A 16,976-nucleotide genomic window follows, 5' to 3' on the forward strand; every position below is an offset into this window, starting at 1 on the left:
AAGGGTGGAAGTTTTCCATCAGTGAGTCAGGGGAACATGCAGAGGCAGAAGGTCAGGAGGAAACTGCTGTTGCTCCAGCAGCTTCACCCACTCTGGCCAAGTCCCCACAGATGTGCTGGTGGGGGAGACCTTCTTAGAGCTGCCCCAAGAGTAACATAAACCAGAAAAGAGAAGCCCTACTGGAGACTCTCTCCCTCCCCATAATGTTATCTTTGACTACCCGAGCACCTTCCCTCTTATCTGACAAATGCCCATTGTCTAAGGGAGAGACTCAGTGAAGGCAGAAGGGGGCCTAACTCAGCCTGAGGAGGGTCAGGAAAGGCTTTCTAGAGAAGGTGACACTGGCACCTGAGACTTGAAAGCTGAAAAGAAGTGATCTGGGAAAGGAGAGTGAGGAGGAGAAAGTATTTTCCAGGTGGAGGAAATAGCAGGTGGGAGGTTTGGAGATGAGAGAGGGAATGGCTGGAGCCATCAGGGTGGAGAGATGAGGCTGGACCGGCAGAGGGGTTGGCAGTGCTGGTATCTGGAGGGCCTTCCAGGTCAGGTTGTTATATCTCCTCTGAGGAAGAGCTGATTGTTAGCTCAATTTCTTTGGTTAGGCATAAAGAATGGATTGCAGGAGAGAGTGGCAACCCAAGGCAAGTAATAAAAAGGCTAGAGAGTTGGTGGGGACTGAGTAGGGGGCAGTGGGAATAGGGATCAAGAGACAGAGAGATGGAGGGACGGATGGAATGGAATCTTTTTTTTTCTTTTTTTTGAGGCAATGTCTCACTCTGTCGCCCAGGCTAGAGTACTGTGATGCAGTCACGGCACTGCAGCCTCGATCTCCTGGGCTAAACCAATCCTCCCACTTCAGCCTCCTGAACAGCTGGGACTTCAGGCACGTGCCACCATGCCCATATGATAATTTTAATTTTTTTTTTTTTCATTAGAGATGCAGTCTTGCTATGTTGCCCTGGCTGGTTTCAAACTCCTGAGCTCAAGTGATCCTCCCACCTCAGCCTCCCACAGTGTTGGGATTACAGGCATGAGCCACCACATCCAGACTGGAATAGAATCTTATTAGACTAATGGACCTTCTGGTGCATGATGACTGGATGGTGGGTGGAGGAAGGAAGAGGAAAAAGCTGGCTTGGCCCAGGCCTTTGTGACTTGGCCCAGGTGGCCACTACAGACAGCTGTCTGTGTACAGTGTACAGAGGGCGATGTTCTTGAATTGCTGTTCAAACCCAGACTGTTTGCTTGTCTTCTGTACTAGTCAGGGTCTCCAGTGAATCCAGAACCAGTGGAATACACAGGCACACATATACACACACAAAATAAGGAATCATCATGCAGTTATGGAAACTGAGAAGCCCCATGATCTGTCTCTGCAAACTGAAGACTCAAGAATGCCAGTGGTGTGATTCTGGTCCAAGTCCAAAGGCCTGAGAACCAGGGGAGCCATTATGTAAATCTCAGTCCAAAGGCAGGAGATGACTGATGTCCTAGCACAGACATGCAGGCAGGAAGGGGATGAATCTTCCCTTTTCTGCTTTTCATTCTATTTAGGCTCTCAGTGGATTGGATGAGGCCCACCCACATTGATGAGAGCAGTCTACTTTGCTGAGTCTAATGATTCAAATGCTAATCTCATCCAAAAACATTCTCACACAAATGCCTAGAAATAATATTTAATCTGGGCACCTTTGGCCCAGTCAAGCTGATATACAAAATTAACCATCATACCATCTATAAGACAAAAACTTTTCTGTGTCAGGCTCTGTGCTGGGCATTGGCCTGCAGTGATGATTCAGAACCAGACCTTGTCTTCCAAGTTGGGAGACAGGCATATAGCAGTGATGACAACATGGTGTGCTGCGGCTGAGACAGAGAAGTTTCAGGATCCCAGAAAGGGAACCTAAAGGAGGGCAGGGAGGCTTCATGGAACACGTGACTCCTGAACCAGTTCTTGAAGCCCAATAGGAGTTAGCTGGGTGATTGAGGGAGAATATAATATTCTGAGGACAGAAAAGAAGTTGTGAAAGAGAGTGGTATGATCAGCAGGAGGTAAATAGGTGGAACCAGGTGTGGGGAGAGGGAGACAGGTGGGGTTGGGCTTTCCTGGCCTGGTTCTTTGTGTACTCTGTTCTTTCAACTTAAGAAATTTTTCTCTTTGGCTCACATTACACTACCCTTTAAGGTCTACTTTAAATTCAAACTTCTCGAAGCCTGCCTTAATCCTCTCCCTTGCCGAAAGTAATTTGTTGAGCACCTACTAAGTGCTCTTTATATCTTTCATTTTATTAATTCATTAAGGCATCCCTGTGAGGTCAGCTGTTCAGTTCAGTTCAGCATACCTCTGGTCCCTGCTATGTGCCATACCTTAAAAATATGGAGATAAATCAGATATTATAGCTCACATTCTAGTGGAGAAGACACGCCTATTAACAGATATTTTTAATACAAATAACATTGGGTGCTATTATCTCAATTTTGCAAAGAAGAAACTCAGACATTTACTTATTAACTGATTTTGCCCAGGGTCATATGAGTAGTAAGTGGAACCCTGCTCTAGGTAGAGTTGAGGTCGGTGCTCTGACCTCTGTTCCAGTCAACTCCCATGGCACTTATCATGGTCTGTCTGGGAAGGATGTATAAATAAGGAGCTGCTGATATTTGACTTACCCTGGGACTTGGTTTTGAGCTCAGTGAAAGCAGGATCCAGTGTTGTGAAGTGGTTCTGCAGAGAGAGAGAGAGCTTGAGAAGAGGGTGGGACTAACATTTAGAATGTGTCTTTCACATGCCAGCGTGTTGTTCTGATGCCATCCCACTTCCCACCTTTGTGCCCCTTCCTCTAAATAGCTTCCCACATCCTCCCACTATCATCTGCCCTGGCTCTTTTCTCTTCTCTTGGTCATTGCCTGTTCACTTGTTTGTCTTCCCCACTTGATCAGGTTGGAATCTTCAGAAACCATCATAGTGTGTGGACTGTAGTCAGAGTTCAGTAATCCTGAATTGGATTGACAGAATTCTTACTGGCCATGCTCTGACAGAGAGTCGGCTTGTGTCTCTGTCAGTACTTGTGGGTGTTGAGTCTGTGGGTTATCTGTGTGGGCTCACCATAGTTTGCATGGTGTGTGTAGCTCCTGTTTGGGCCTTGCATTGACTTCCTACATGTTCCCTATAAGGGTATTCCCACCCCCTTCTGAGCCCTATGCCTCCTCCCCTCATTAGTATCTTACCCTGACCAGCCCTAAATGTCCCTCTCTGTCAGAAATATATTTCAGGGTAACTCGTGTCTCCTAGACATGATTAAAATACTTCTGAACACCCTTGGGTGTGGAGCCTAGTCTCTTAGTGCATATCAAGTGCCTGCATTTGCCAGCTGAGCTCCCCAGCTCTGTATCTGCTGACAATGAGATCAGGCCCAGCTTGGTTTTAAAGGTGAGTGGGCAGTAAATGATAAAACTACACTCAACCTCTTGCATAGTCCGCAGCTCTGAAAGCACTCCAGCAGGTTTACAACTTCTCTAAGGGGCTGAACTTTTGCGGGGAGGGTTAGAAATTGTTGTCTTCAGACAGTTTGTGTTTCTGGGTGTTTAAGAAAGTCTCCCCCTTCACCCCAAGCAGATCATTGTGTTTTAATGACGCAAAATCATGAATATTAAACCAACGGAAAGTTGACAGTATTTAAATGAGCATCATTAAGAGACACATAAATTAACAGGGTTTTTAGCTCTTGTGGAACTGCCGTTTCAATGTTAATTAAACAACCGGAGTGCTCGGGCGCTTTTGCAGCAAACTGTCCCCAAAGTGTGCTGCAGAATATCATTATGGGTGGCTGCCTTGCTGTTTAATTATTTCCAAGTTATTTTTTTTTCCATTGCTGAAGTAGTTTTATGCTTGTCTTGCATTTGGAAAAGGTGATGGAGCTGAACCTCTAAGGAAGCTGTCAGTGTGATCTCTGTTGGCCCAATGGTGAAGACCTAGGCTGAGCAATGCTTGTCCCTTCATGCTAGCCTTCTTTGAAGGAAGCCCAGGTGCCCCTTTGGATCTCCTGATGGGCTGGTCCCTGACTGTTAACCCGGGGTGTCTAGGAGGTACCTGGCTCCTTAGTTGCTGACCATCTTACTCTTAGAAAGTTGGAGGTCTGAATTTGGATGGAGCCCTTAGATGCAGAAGGAAAGGCAGAGAGTGTTAGATTAGGGGAAGGGGTAGCAAGGCTTCCATGATTATGCTTGAGGCAGTGTGGAGTGGAGGAGTCAGTAGCCCTGGGATCTGCTCTTGATTCTATTTGGTCTGAGTTAAGTGACCTTGAGGCATTCCCTTCACCTCTCTGGCATCAGTCTCTTCAACTATAAAATGACAGGGCTAGATTAGATCATGCATTCTCAAAGCGGGTGATGTTGCCCTCAAGAGGATAAAAACTGGTTCTTGGGAGGGTGGAAAGAGTGTACTCTTATTTTAATGTGTAAAACAATAAATGTGTATTACATAAACAGGTACATAGTATATTTGTGGTGTTAAGAAAAGACTGAGAAATACTGGACTGGATGAACTCTAGGAGCTTCATCTTTAAAGAAAAGAAAGTCTCCTGTGAGGTGGATCCCCAGATGGTCACATTCTCTGGAATATGGAAATGGTCTTTATCATTACCTGTGTGACCTTGACTGGGCTCTTATCTCCTGGGCCTCAGGGGCCTAGTGTGTCAAAGGAGGCCATTCTTCTCTTACTAGTCCAAAGGTGGGGGGCTGGACTAAAGGAACTTTAGAAGTCAGTGAAGCAGCCTGGTGGAGAAGGATGCAGTCCTGGGTCCCAGTGTGTGGCTTTTGAAACCAGCCTACTGGCACCAAAGCTTGGCTCTAGCACTTAAAAGCTGTGTAAACTTGGGTGAGTTCTCAACTTCTTTAGCAAAACGGGATTGCGCACAGTACTTCGTGGGGTTGTTGTGAGAATTAAGGCAGTCAACATAAAGAAAGGATTTCATGGGGTCTGACATACAATAAGGGCTCACCAAGTGTTGATTGTACACATCATTGTTAATATTAGTTTGTTTTATTGTTATTACTGAGTGGCCTTGACTGAGTTGCTGAGCCCCTCTGGGTCTGGGTTTCATGGTTCACAGCTGAGACATGTTTCATGGCTTCACTGTATTTTTGCACACACATTTTTTCTCTGCTAGAATGCCCTTCTGCCTGTGTCTGCTGGCCAAATTTCCACTCATCCCTGAAGTCCCCTCTCAGCAATCATCTCCCTGGGAAGCTTCCTTAAATAGGCTTAGGTGTTCTTCTCTGGGCTCACATGTGGTATACCTCTGCTCCCTTCTTCATTTCTGCTGTTTATTTTTGTGTTGCTTTCCTGCACTCTTCCCTCCTTCACTTTCTCCAAGTTTTTGCTCAGATGTCACTTTCTCCATGAGGCCTTCTTTGACCACCCAATCTAAAGCTACTACCCAAGACATTGCTTATTGCTTCCCTTGTTTTTCTTCTTACACACTTTATGTTCAGCCCCCCACCAGAATGCAAACTCTCGGAGGGCATAGATTTAGGTCTGTTTTAGTTACTGTTGCAACCGCAGAATCTAGAAGAGCTCCACACATAACAGACAATATTTATTGAACAAATAAATGAATGAAGTGGGCTTCCCTCCTACAGCATTCCATGCTGAATGTTGGAAATATTTGTAAGACCAGTTTGCTACTACATGGTGCTATGATTGAGGGACCCAAGACCAGCTGAATCTCATTATGGTGAAGCCTCCCTTTCCTCCCTTTCTCCTCTCAATGTTTCTAAGGATATTACTGCACAGGGTGGGGACTAGCAAATCAACTGGAGCAACCAGACACGCTTTACTCTAAACTGAGGTTTTCATTCCAATGCCTAGCACCAAGAACCCCAGGGAGCTGAGCTGGGCTGCTGGGCATGTGCCTTTCCCCTAGCTCATTAGGATTGCACTTCCCCACACTACAGCAGGCCACCAATGCCCAAATCTATGTCTCATATCTTACCACTGTGATTCAAGGAAATATTAACCCAATGCCCAGAAAAGTGGAGGGAGTGAGTAAGAGAGAGTGGGGCTTACCCCTATGCCCAGTGCTGAGCTGACCCAGTTGCAATGGGTGGATGGGGTAGAGAGGCCCTCCAAGGAGAGATGCTTGGACAAACAGCTTCTCTTTTAGGATATTTTAATATACATTTATCCATGATATATCCCCCAGGATGGGTTTGTTTAACATCATAGGGCAGGATTCCATATACAATGTTAAATGGAAAAAAGAAAAAAGAAAACTATTATCTATCTATCTATCTATCTATCTATCATCTATCTATCTATCTATCTGTCTATCACTATGTATGTATGTATGTATGTATATACTGGAATGAAGTCCAGTCAAATTCTTCTGAGAGCTCTAAATATCCATCAGGTTGTACATTAAAGCACCTGTGGTAGGGGCCAAACAGGAACTTGGGCAACAGAAAACAGCCTGGAATTGGGGTGTCAATATCAGGCCTAAGCTGATGGAGTAGGGCCTTTAACCTCTGTAGAAGGGTGATCACCTGGAGTGAGGACACAATGTGAAAAGAGCACAGTATTGGTTTTTTCCAGAAAGGGTGAAAACTTGGGTCTGGAGATGAATTGGGGTTTCTCTCCTTTGGTCTTAAATTTCTGGCTGGGCCCAGGTTTGCTCACTGGGCATCCCAAGGTAAAAGAGCTTCCTGCTAGGGGTGCAACTTTCAAAAGCCCTTTTATAGAAATTAATATTTATTTAATCCAGAGAAGTCTTTAAAACTCAGGACTCCAAAGACAAAAACATAAAGGAAACATTCATAAAGCTATAAAATTTTTAGACATAATACTTATCAAGTTATTGGAATTACTTGTTTAATATATTTTCTCTATTAGACTGTAAGCCCCATGGGAACAAGTACTGTGTATATCTTTTTCATTGTTATTTGACTGGTCTCTGGCACATAGGAGGTGCTCAATAAATAATAATGATAATGTGTAAACAATAGGAAATTCACCATGCTTCCAGTATTTGTTATGGTTATAGAAAATAACAACAATAACAAAAACTTTCTTTGGAATGTTTTCCATTCTTTCCTCCTTGAGTATGCCAGGATTAATGGAAGAAAGTTTACACCTTGAAGTATATTGGGAAAATTGCCACAGCACTTTGCAAATTCTCCCATCATGAGGTGGAGTGCATTTCAGGCTGGTTTTGTGACTTGCTTTGGCCAATAAAATAAATGACACTGGGTGAGTTATAAGCCTAGTTCAAGAGGCCTCGCAGGTGCCTCTCTTGCTCTTCTTGGAATACCGAGACTACCATCATGTGATCAAGCTGAGGCTACCCTCCTAGATGATAAAAAACACATGGCTCGGTTGATACCCATAACCACAGAGTTGATAGCCAGCCTATCTCCAAAGCAGAGCTTCCCAACGGACCCAAAACTATACACAGGCAAGTGAATGAGCCCAGTCAAGATCAGCAGTGGAACTGCCCGCCTGAGGATAGCCCAAATACAAACCTACAGAATCATGAGCTCTGTAAATGGATGTGTTAAGCCACTAAGTTTTGGATGGTTTGTTACGCAGCCATAGATAACCAGTAAAGATATTCAGAGGTAATTAGAAGGTGTTTCATCCTATGCCCTGTCAATAGAAACACAAGTAAAATAACCAAACAAAGCTCATTGGGAAATGTGTAATGAAAGTCATAACGTAGGAAAAACATTTTCAAGAGGAACCATACTGAGCAAGTATTTTCACAGCAGGTAGCTGTCCAAGGGAGAGATTGCTGAAGCTTGGTGGCGGTGATCGTTGTGCATTGGCAGTGAAGGTCCAGAAGTTTCTCCAGTTCTTAAGGTACTGTTACCACAACTCTTCTTCCTAGACCTCAAACAGGGTTTGCTCACTTATTCCTGTCATCTCAGTGCCACTGCAACTCTCATGCCCAAAAGGGTCCCCAATACCTATAGAAAAATATTCAAATTTCCTCTCTATGATTTGACCTCAAAAAACTTTCTCATATCTTTTCACATCCTACCACCATCCCACATACACTATGCCATCCAGACCAATCCCCGTGGTCTAAATACACCATTTTTTTTACCCCCTGTGTCTTCATATGTTGTCTCTCTACTTGGACCCCTCCTTCACTTGACACACCCACCCTCAGCCATCAGGGCACACTTATACAAATTTTACCTTCTTGGTGAAACATTCACTGAGCTCTCTCAGCTCCCAGATTGTGATTATGGCAACATATCTCATTATGAGCTAAACTTCTCTCCTCTCCTTGTCTCCTTGCCTCCTCTCCTAAACGTTTCTCCTCTCTACTTGGAAACAGAGTCCCCATCTAGTTCCCATTTCCAGGACAAATTCCCAGCGCATGACCTGGAATACAGTAGGAACTCAAAACTATTCTTTGAATAAATAAATGAATGAAAGCTAACATTTGAACAGGGTTTTGCAGCTTACGGAATATTTTTGCATCCATTGTTTCATATCAGATATTTTCATTAGCCCCATTTTCCAAATGAGAAAACTGAGGTTCAGAGTGGTTAAATAAGTTGTTTGAGGTTTCTCAGTGAGTAATTAGGAGGAGACAGGAATCAAGGCTTTTAAATTCCAAAGCCCATAATGTGTAAAACTTGTGTGGTTATTCACCCATGTATTCATTGCACAAATATTTATTTTGTGACCACTCTCTTCCATGCCTGCTCACAATTCCCCGCCTCTCCCCAGTGCTGTAAATCCTGCCAGGATCACTCTTTCTACACTTATCTTCCTGCTTTGCCTTATGTTCCCCACGGGAAGTCTTCATTGAACCCAGGCTAAGTTAGGTACCTTATCTCTATTCCCATAAAGTTGTATATTTGCCTGTCACATTTCTGTCTTCTCCAGTGGTCTGTGAGCAGTTTTAAGGCTTTGTGGGACCCCTCTACAATTCCTATACAACAGCAAGGTCTTGTCTGGTTGCAGTAGAGCGAGGGGCCATGTGAAAGATGAGGCTTGGGGGTAGTCAGCAGAGGGCAAAGGATGAAGGGACTTCTTTTTTTTTTTTATTATACTTTAGGGTTTTAGGGTACATGTGCACAATGTGCAGGTTTGTTACATATGTATCCATGTGCCATGTTGATTTCCTGCACCCATTAACTCGTCATTTAGCATTAGGTGTATCTCCTAATGCTGTCCCTCCCCCCTCCCCCCACCCCACAACAGTCCCTGGAGTGTGATGTTCCCCTTCCTGTGTCCATGAGTTCTCATTGTTCAATTCCCACCTATGAGTGAGAACATGCGGTGTTTGGTTTTTTGTCCTTGTGATAGTTTACTGAGAATGAGGTTTTCCAGTTTCATCCATGTCCCTACAAAGGACACGAACTCATCATTTTTTATGGCTGCATAGTATTCCATGGTGTATATGTGCCACATTTTCTTAATCCAGTCTATCGTTGTTGGACATTTGGGTTGGTTCCAACTCTTTGCTATTGTGAATAGTGCCGCAATAAACATATGTGTGCATGTGTCTTTATAGCAGCATGATTTATAGTCCTTTGGGTATATACCCAGTAATGGGATGGCTGGGTCAAATGGTATTTCTAGTTCGAGATCCCTGAGGAATCGCCACACTGACTTCCACAATGGTTGAACTAGTTTACAGTCCCACCAACAGTGTAAAAGTGTTCCTATTTCTCCACATCCTCTCTAGCACCTGTTGTTTCCTGATTTTTTAATGATGGCCATTCTAACTGGTGTGAGATGGTATCTCACTGTGGTTTTGATTTGCATTTCTCTGATGGCCAGTGATGAGGAGCATTTCTTCATGTGTTTTTTGGCTGCATAAATGTCTTCTTTTGAGAAGTGTCTGTTCATGTCCTTTGCCCACTTTTTGATGGGGTTGTTTTTTTCTTGTAAATGTGTTTGAGTTCATTGTAGATTCTGGATATTTGCTCTTTGTCAGATGAGTAGGTTGCAAAAATTTTCTCCCATTCTGTAGGTTGCCTGTTCACTCTGATGGTAGTTTCTTTTGCTGTGCAGAAGCTCTTTAGTTTAATGGGACCCCATTTGTCAATTTTGGCTTTTGTTGCCATTGCTTTTGGTGTTTTAGACATGAAGTCCTTGCCCACGCCTATGTCCTGAATGGTATTGCCTAGGTTTTCTTGTAGGATTTTAATGGTTTTAGGTCTAACATATAAGTCTTTAATCCATCTTGAATTAATTTTTGTATAAGGTGTAAGGAAGGGATCCAGTTTCAGCTTTCTACATATGGCTAGCCAGTTTTCCCAGCACCATTTATTAAATAGGGAATCCTTTCCCCATTTCTTGTTTTTGTCAGGTTTGTCAAAGATCAGATAGTTGTAGATATGCGGCATCATTTCTGAGGGCTATGTTCTGTTCCATTGATCTATGTCTCTGTTGTGGTACCAGTACCATGCTGTTTTGGTTACTGTAGCCTTGTAGTATAGTTTAAAGTCAGGTAGCGTGATGCCTCCAGCTTTGTTCTTTTGGCTTAGGATTGACTTGGCGATGCGGGCTCTATTTTGGTTCCATATGAACTTTAAAGTAGTTTTTTCCAATTCTGTGAAGAAAGTCATTGGTAGCTTGATGGGGATGGCATTGAATCTATAAATTACCTTGGGCAGTATGGCCATTTTCACGATATTGATTCTTCCAACCCATGAGCTTGAAATGTTATTCCATTTGTTTGTATCCTCTTTTATTTCATTGAGCAGTGGTTTGTAGTTCTACTTGAAGAGGTCCTTCACATCCCTTGCAAGTTGGATTCCTAGGTATTTTATTCTCTTTGAAGCAATTGTGAATGGGAGTTCACTCATGATTTGGCTCTCTGTTTGTCTGTTATTGGTGTACAAGAATGCTTGTGATTTTTGTACATTGATTTTGTATCCTGAGACTTTGCTGAAGTTGCTAATCAGCTTAAGGAGGTTTTGGGCTGAGACAATGGGGTTTTCTAGATATACAATCATGTCATCTGCAAAGAGGGACAATTTGACTTCCTCTTTTCCTAATTGAATCCCCTTTATTTCCTTCTCCTGCCTGATTGCTCTGGCCAGAACTTCCAGCACTATGTTGAATAGGAGCGGTGAGAGAGGGCATCCCTGTCTTGTGCCAGTTTTCAGAGGGAATGCTTCCAGTTTTTGCCCATTCAGTATGATATTGGCTGTGGGTTTGTCATAGATAGCTCTTATTATTTTGAGATACGTCCCATCAATACCTAATTTATTGAGAGTTTTTAGCATGAAGGGTTGTTGAATTTTGTCAAAGGCCTTTTCTGCATCTATTGAGATAATCATGTGGTTTTTGTCTTTGGTCCTGTTTATATGCTGGATTACATTTATTGATTTGTGTATGTTGAACCAGCCTTGCATCCCAGGGATGAAGCCCACTTGATTATGGTGGAAAAGCTTTTGGATGTGCTGCTGGATTCGGTTTGCCAGTATTTTATTGAGGATTTTTGCATCAATGTTCATCAAGGATATTGGTCTGAAATTCTCTTTTTTGGTTATGTCTCTGCCAGGCTTTGGTATCAGGACGATGCTGGCTTCGTAAAATGTGTTAGGGAGGATTCCCTCTTTTTCTATCGATTGGAATAGTTTCAGAAGGAATGGTACCAGTTCCTCCTTGTACCTCTGGTAGAATTCAGCTGTGAATCCATCAGGTCCTGGACTCTTTTTGGTTGGTAAGCTATTGATTGTTGCCACAATTTCAGAACCTGTTATTGGTCTATTCAGAGATTCAACTTCTTCCTGGTTTAGTCTTGGGAGGGTGTATTTGTCGAGGAATTTATCCATTTCTTCTAGATTTTCTAGTTTATTTGCATAGAGGTGTTTGTAGTATTCTCTGATGGTAGATTGTATTTCTGTGGGATCAGTGGTGATATCCCCTTTTTCGTTTTTTATTGGATCTATTTGATTCTTCTCTCTTTTCTTCTTTATTAGTCTTGCTAGCGGTCCATCAATTTTGTTGATCTTTTCAAAATACCAGCTCCTGGATTCATTAATTTTTTGAAGGGTTTTTTGTGTCTCTATCTCCTTCAGTTCTGCTCTGATTTTAGTTATTTCTAGCCTTCTGCTAGCTTTTGAATGTGTTTGCTCTTGCTTTTCTAGTTCTTTTAATTGTGATGTTAGGGTGTCAATTTTGGATCTTTCCTGCTTTCTCCTGTGGGCATTTAGTGCTATAAATTTCCCTCTACACACTGCTTTGAACGTGTCCCAGAGATTCTGGTATGTTGTGTCTTTGTTCTCGTTGGTTTCAAAGAACATCTTTATTTCTGCCTTCATTTCATTATGTACCCAATACTCATTCAGGAGCAGGTTGTTGAGTTTCCATGTAGTTGAGCGGTTTTGAGTGAGTTTCTTAATCCTGAGTTCTAGTTTGATTGCACTGTGGTCTGAGAGACAGTTTGTTATAATTTCTGTTCTTTGACATTTGCTGAGGAGAGCTTTACTTCCAACTATGTGGTCAATTTTGGAATAGGTGTGGTGTGGTGCTGAAAAAAATGTATATTCTGTTGACTTGGGGTGGAGAGTTCTGTAGATGTCTATTAGGTCCACTTTATGTAGAGCTGAGTTCAATTCCTGGATATCCTTGTTAACTTTCTGTCTCGTTGATCTGTCTAATGTTGACAGTGGGGTGTTAAAATCTCCCATTATTATTGTGTGGGAGTTTAAGTCCCTTTGTAGGTCACTGAGGACTTGCTTTATGAATCTGGGTGCTCCTGTGTTGGGTGCATATATATTTAGGATAGTTAGCTCTTCTTGTTGAATGGATCCCTTTACCATTATGTAATGGCCTTCTTTGTCTCTTTTGATCTTTGTTGGTTTAAAGTCTATTTTATCAGAGACTAGGATTGCAACCCCTGCCTTTTTTTGTTTTCCAGTTGCTTGATAGATCTTCCTCCATCCCTTTATTTTGAGTCTATGTGTGTCTCTGCACATGAGATGGGTTTCCTGAATACAGCACACTGATGGGTCCTGACTCCTTATCCAGTTTGCCAGTCTGTGTCTTTTGATTGGAGCATTTAGCCCATTTACATTAAACGTTAATATTGTTATGTGTGAATCTGATCCTGTCATTATGATGTTAGTTGGTTATTTTGCTCGTTAGTTGCTATAGTTTCTTCCTAGCCTCGATGGTCTTTACAATTTGGCGTGTTTTTGCAGTGGCTGGTACCGGTTGTTCCTTTCCATGTTTAGTGCTTCCTTCAGGAGCTCTTTTAGGGCAGGCCTGGTGGTGACAAAATCACTCAGCGTTTGCTTGTCTGTAAAGTATTTTATTTCTCCTTCACTTATGAAGCTTAGTTTGGCGGGATAGGAAATTCTGGGTTGAAAATTCTTTTCTTTAAGAATGTTGAATATCGGCCCCCACTCTCTTCTGGCTTGTAGAGTTTCTGCCGAGAGATCAGCTGTTAGTCTGATGGGCTTCCCTTTGTGGGTAACCCGACCTTTCTCTCTGGCTGCCCTTAACATTTTTTCCTTCATTTCAACTTTGGTGAATCTGATAATTATGTGTCTTGGAGTTGCTCTTCTCGAGGAGTATCTTTGTGGCGTTCTCTGTATTTCCTGAATCTGAATGCTGGCCTGCTTTGCTAGATTGGGGAAGTTCTCCTGGATAATATCTTGCAGAGTGTTTTCCAACTTGGTTCCATTCTCCCCATCCTTTTCAGGTACACCAATCAGACGTAGGTTTGGTCTTTTCACATAGTCCCAAATTTCTTGGAGGTTTTGTTCATTTCTTTTTATTCTTTTTTCTCTAAACTTCCCTTCTCTCTTCATTTCATTCATTTCATCTTCCATCAGCGATACCCTTTCTTCCAGTTGATCGCATCTGCTACTGAGGCTTCTGCAATCTTCGCATAGTTCTCGAAACTTGGCTTTCAGCTCCATCAGCTCCTTTAAGCCCTTCTCTCCATTGGTTATTCTAGTTATCCATTCTTCTAATTTTTTTTCGAAGTTTTTAACTTCTTTGCTATTGTTTTGAATTTCCTCCCGTAGCTCAGAGTAGTTTGATCGTCTGAAGCCTTCTTCTCTCAACTCGTCAAAGTCATCCTCCATCCAGCTTTGTCCCGTTGCTGGTGAGGAACTGCATTCCTTTGGAGGAGGAGAAGTGCTCTGTTTTTTAGAGTTTCCAGTTTTTTTGCTCTGTTTTTTTCCCCATCTTTGTGGTTTTATCTACTTTTTGTCTTTGATGATGGTGATGTACAGATGGGTTTTTGGTGTGGATGTCCTTTCTGTTTGTTAGTTTTCCTTCTACCAGACAGGACCCTCAGCTGCAGGTCTGTCGGAGTTTGCTAGAGGTCCACTCCAGACCCTGTTTGGCTGGGTGTCAGCAGCGGTGGCTGCAGAACAGCGGATTTTCGTGAGACCACAAATTCAGCTGTCTGATAGTTCCTCTGAAAGTTTTGTCTCAGAGGAGTACCCGGCTGAAGGGGTGTCAGTCTGTCCCTACTGGGGGGGTGCCTCCCAGTTAGGCTGGTCAGGGGTGAGGGACCCACTTTAGGAGGCAGTCTGTCCGTTCTCGGATCTCCAGCTGCGTGCTGGGCTACTCTCTTCAATGCTGTCAGTCAGACAGGGACATTTAAGTCTGTGGAGGTTCTTGCTGAGTTTTTGTTTGTCTATGCCCTGCCCCCAGAGGTGGAGCCTACAGAGGCAGGCAGGCCTCCTTGAGCTGTGGTGGGCTCCACCCAGTTCGAGCTTCCTGGCTGCTTTGTTTACCTAAGCAAGCCTGGGCAATGGCGGGCGCCCCTCCCCCAGCCTCGTTGCCGCCTTGCAGCTTGATCTCAGACTGCTGTGCTAGCAATCAGCGAGACTCTGTGGGCATAGGACCCTCCGAGCCAGGTGTGGGACACAATCTCCTAGTGTGCCGTTTTCCAGGCCCGTTGGAAAAGCGCAGTATTAGGATGGGACTGACCCGATATTCCAGGTCAAGGGAACTCCCTGACCCCTTGCGCTTCCCGAGTGAGGCAATGCCTCGCCCTGCTTTGGCTCGCGCACAGTGCGCTTCACCGACTGTCCTGCACCCACTGTTAGGCACTCCCTAGTGAGATGAAACTGGTACCTCAAGCAGAAATGCAGAAATCATCCGTCTTCTGTGTCGCTGGGGCTGGGACCTGGAGACCGGAGCTGTTCCTATTCAGCCATCTTGGCTCCACCCTCCGAAGGGACTTCTTAATCATGTGAAGGGACTTGGACTTTATCCTCAAGGCAGTCAGGAACCAGGGAAGAGTTTTAAGCAGGTGAAATGCCATCATTTAAGGCATAGAGGAAGTGGAACTCTTAAAGAAAACTGAGAAGAGATAGCCAGTGAGGCTGGGGAGACCAGCACACCTAGGAACATTCTAGCAGAAAATGTTGGTGGTCTGCAGAAGTCCCCACACCTCACTTAATATGCTTTCAAAAGCACTCCTGGCTCTTCTTTGGTGAATGGCTCTTAGGCTACTGGGAATTAGCATTAGCTCATTAGTACAGACAGCTAGAGGTGTCTGGGAGTTTACAATGATTGTTGGATGTTGGAAGGGGGAGAGTGAAAGCCCAGCTCCCTTGCCTTGAGTTGGGATGATGTATACTTCAGACTTCCCCTTCAGGATCAGGCTCAAATCTACCTTCTGCAGGACTTTTGCCTGAGAATACAGCCTTATTTGGCTCCTTCTCCTTCTTGTCCTGCTTTCTTTACTCCCTCACTTGTTTCTCCTAGAAACATTTCCTTAATAAATCACTTGCATATGAATCTCCATGTCAAGGTCTGCTCTGAAGAAGCCAACCTATGACCCATACATGAGTATAGACATTGACATATAAACGTGAATACAAACTGTATATATGGGTACAGACATTGACATATAAGCAGGAAGGCAAAATGTGTTCATGCCCCAGTGTAGGAGCTCAGAAACATGTTCTGTCCCTACTTCCTGTTCTTGGGCTGTGAACAGATACAGAAGACCATGAATCCTACCTCCTAGGACCACAGTAAGAACTGGCCAGTCCCATGAAGCTGAGCTGAACTTGTTCTGCCTCCATCCATGAGTGATTTGTTGTAATTCTCTTCATCTTTAGAGCCCTTTTACATCAGTTCTCTCAGTGGGCCTCCAAAACATCCTACAATAAAGGCAGGGAAGCTATCAACTTCATTTACTAGATGAAGAAACTGAAGCTCTGAATGGCTGTGTGACTTACCTGAGGCCACACACCTACCCTGGTTTTCTTGATGTCATCGTCTGATTTTCTCTACCATGCTGCTCCTCTGTGAGCTACTGGATCTATAAATAAACATGGGGAAAATGTTCATAGCTTTGTGCTACAAGATGAAGATGAGTAGCACAAGGGAGTAAATGGATCCCTGTATAGAAATTCAGTGCATCCAACAAGAGACAAAGGCAGCTGGGAGTTAGTGTCACGGCTACACAGAGTGCGTATATGGTAGACAGAAAATAATAGGAGATACTGAGGTTGAAGAAAATGATGTGTTCCCCAGGATCTTGTCCAGAGGAAGTACAAGAGTGTCCCTCAAAGCACACATTGCATCCAGTGCAGAGTGTTGGGGGAAATTGGAAAATTGCAAAGGGAATGAAGCCACGTGCTCAAGGTGATGATACAAAAAAAGGAAATTGAAATGAAGCTACTCATGCCCTTCTGGACACAGTTTTAGCATCACCTTCTCTGGAAGGTGTTCCCTGGCACATCCACCACCCCTAGCCCCAGACTGGAACGGAGGCATTCTCTTGTATTCTTCTTTCTTGTTTCCCTCTGTCATAACTCTTAATAGTTGATAGAATAATTTCAATTTAATGTTTCCCAGAGAAGACTATGGAATACTTGAGCAGAGACTAGATCTAAGTCATTCATGAATCCCACTACCATGATCACAAACTGAGCCATGATCCTGACTACAGTTTAGCCTGGTCTTGGCCAATGACTGGTCCTGGACCTCAGGTCTTAAGTGCCCTGATCTTGGCCATGGACTGAGTGATCCT

General features: G+C 43.6%; 1 long non-coding RNA gene across 1 annotated transcript in view; it reads left to right on the top strand.

Moving 5' to 3' along the window:
- The window catches only part of LOC134734570 (uncharacterized), a 247,910-nt gene that overhangs the window by 150,599 nt on the left and 80,335 nt on the right, over positions 1–16,976 (top strand). Inside the window, exon 3 of the long non-coding RNA XR_010117671.1 lies at positions 7,762–7,852. This is a non-coding gene — a long non-coding RNA (uncharacterized lncRNA). The remainder of the gene's footprint in view (positions 1–7,761; positions 7,853–16,976) is intronic.

This window comes from Symphalangus syndactylus, chromosome 12 (genome assembly GCF_028878055.3).
Source record: "Symphalangus syndactylus isolate Jambi chromosome 12, NHGRI_mSymSyn1-v2.1_pri, whole genome shotgun sequence".
Taxonomy (NCBI): domain Eukaryota; kingdom Metazoa; phylum Chordata; class Mammalia; order Primates; family Hylobatidae; genus Symphalangus; species Symphalangus syndactylus.